Source organism: Rhagoletis zephyria, unplaced genomic scaffold, assembly GCF_001687245.7.
Source record: "Rhagoletis zephyria isolate East Lansing unplaced genomic scaffold, Rhagoletis_zephyria_1.1 Rzeph_scaffold_14595, whole genome shotgun sequence".
In the NCBI taxonomy this organism is placed as follows: Eukaryota; Metazoa; Arthropoda; class Insecta; order Diptera; family Tephritidae; genus Rhagoletis; species Rhagoletis zephyria.
Genome location: NW_016171664.1, coordinates 9672 through 12206, shown reverse-complemented (window position 1 = coordinate 12206; position 2535 = coordinate 9672). Strand labels below are relative to the sequence as shown.

Here is a 2535-nt window from a genome sequence, read left to right as displayed (position 1 = left end):
TTCGCACTCACGTATTTCGGTATCTCTCTTCTTAACTATTGCGGCAAATACGTTTCGCTTTCCTCTTCAGTACCCTATAGCAGTTCGGCATAGCTCGAATTTAGCTAACTTTAAAATTCGTGTCCGAGGACGAGCATGAACAGCAAGTCGAATACGAAGAGGGTTCTTAAGCTAATCTTAATTTTAATAGTAATACAAATTTCTGTAGTATGTAAGGAAATAAAAACGGGTAAAGAAGTCTTAGTTCGGGTGAAGCCGAAAAAAAAATTTTTGGCGCACGTATTTATTAAATATAGTTTTTTATCCTTTCTAAATACTTCCGTTGCATGGTAAAAAGTGGCCAAAAATCAACGACGCCTCTGATTGCGATTTTACTACTTTATCGGCCATCTTCGTCTTGCTTTACATTGATTACGTTGCTATCGTCTCGGTTACGTTTAACCGGCTGGAATGATGCCGCTGGTCTAATTTTTGAAGCATTCCTCTTCGGACGAATCGTTCGTGCTGCCTTTCGTTTGAGATATATAATAGTGCTGTAAGCTTTATTTATAAAAGTTTGATAAATTTATAAATGAAATCTAAAACTGCAGATCTAGCTCTTGAATTTGTTTAAATAAACAATAAGTCTTACAAAAATGACTGTAAGAAAATATATTGACAATTATTTTTTGTTTTAAAACACGATACAAATGCATGATTCTGAGTTAACTTCACTGTGAATTTGACCCTTATTGGGCATCTTCAAATAAAAATTATAAAGTTACGAATCATGGCACTGCTTTTAAAATGGAATTCAATCGTTATATTTGACAAAAAAATTACTTACAATTTTTTCCAAATAATTCATCTGAAACACTCTATTAAAATGTCAAAGTTTCTATTTACACAAGATTGATACAATGATGAAGATTAACTAGTTTTGCCTCTTTTGACAAAACTAATNATAAAGTTACGAATCATGGCACTGCTTTTAAAATGGAATTCAATCGTTATTGCATATTTTTGTATATTTTGTAGTAAATTAATTTTTGCAAAAAGTTCCTGTTTTTACTTATTTGTTGCGCATACTTTTTATATATTTTATAATTTACAACCATTTAAACTCAGGGCGACACTTCTTGACAAAAAAATTACTTACAATTTTTTCCAAATAATTCCTCTGAAACACTCTATTAAAATGTCTAAGTTTCTATTTACACAAGATTGATACAATGATGAAGATTAACTAGTTTTGCCTCTTTTGACAAAACTAATCTAATTGCAGATGTTAAAATAGCTCTAGGAAACAAAAAACAAAAAAAATGAAATAATGAAAGCATTTTTGATTTTTTTTAAGTTATTGAGTTTTTCTTCCGTAAATAAATTATTAAAAAGAAAAAGTAAAAACTAAATAAAAAGTAGGGTGTTTTATTCCTGTAACCTCTTCGTGGTAGGCCCTAGATACTGTGAATGTGGCAATTTGCAGGCTAATAACAAGTAAAATTTTTAAAGAATTCTTAAAATCCACAAAAACACTTTGACATAAAATTTTNTTGAGTTTTTCTTCCGTAAATAAATTATTAAAAAGAAAAAGTAAAAACTAAATAAAAAGTAGGGTGTTTTATTCCTGTAACCTCCTCGTGGTAGGCCCTAGATACTGTGAATGTGGCAATTTGCAGGCTAATAACAAGTAAAATTTTAAAAGAATTCTTAAAATCCACAAAAACACTTTGACATAAAATTTGACCACTTAAAATTTTTCAATTACATTCGTATCTTTATTTTTATTTAAATAATAGAAGTTAAATAATAACAATGATGACCTTAGTTGATAGATAGCCAACCCTACTCAAAGAAATGTAAGTGTTAAAGCTTGTTCAAACACCTTCCCTGTGATACCCACATTGTGATATTAAATAATCATAAATTTTTTTAAATAAACGTATTTGTAACTATTTAAAAAGGTGACAGCCTCACTCCAAAATATTTTTTTAATCTCTTCAAAGATCTCGGAAGATCTAAGGGTTTTAAGCATGCGCACTAAAAAAGTTATACATTTGTACTCACCCGACTTTCAATGCTCGCCATGGGACCTTCGCTCACCATTTCTCTTTCCCAAAGCAACTCCACATTTTGAACTGTGGCTGTGATTATGTTGCTCGCTGCGAGATGTGTAACAATATAAGCTTGTGTGACGCATAATATTGTAAACAAAGCACAATACTTAAAAGAAACGAAATTGTAATAATGTAAATTACATACAAGCCGGTACTTTTTTTTGCAAAAAATTTTACCTATGACTAATCGTAAGTTAAAGACATGCATACTATTGGGCACAAAGTACTTTCGACAGATATCAAATCAAATGCAACTATAAGTAAGGGGGTTTCCTGTGGTATCTATGAACGCTCAAGATGATGTAAAAGATGACGGAAGTGAACCACCAGCTAATCTTTTCAAATTATTTTTGCCTAGTTGTTCACTATGTATGAGATATTTAACTAAAAAATTCAATATTGATACAACGGCTGTCTCTTAAGTGACTTTTAAAATTTA

General features: G+C 30.6%; 1 long non-coding RNA gene across 2 annotated transcripts; it reads right to left on the bottom strand.

Annotated features, from left to right (window-relative positions):
* Positions 1–238: 238 nt before the first annotated feature.
* On the bottom strand, positions 239–2157 carry LOC108378637 (uncharacterized). 2 transcript variants are annotated; one of them, XR_001849430.1, is made up of 2 exons: positions 2047–2157; positions 239–540 (listed from the first exon to the last, which is right to left on the bottom strand). It is a non-coding gene; the product is annotated as an uncharacterized LOC108378637 (long non-coding RNA). The 2 variants fall into 2 exon arrangements; XR_001849429.1 differs by having other exon boundaries at positions 239–508.
* Between the last annotated feature and the right edge of the window lie 378 nt (positions 2158–2535).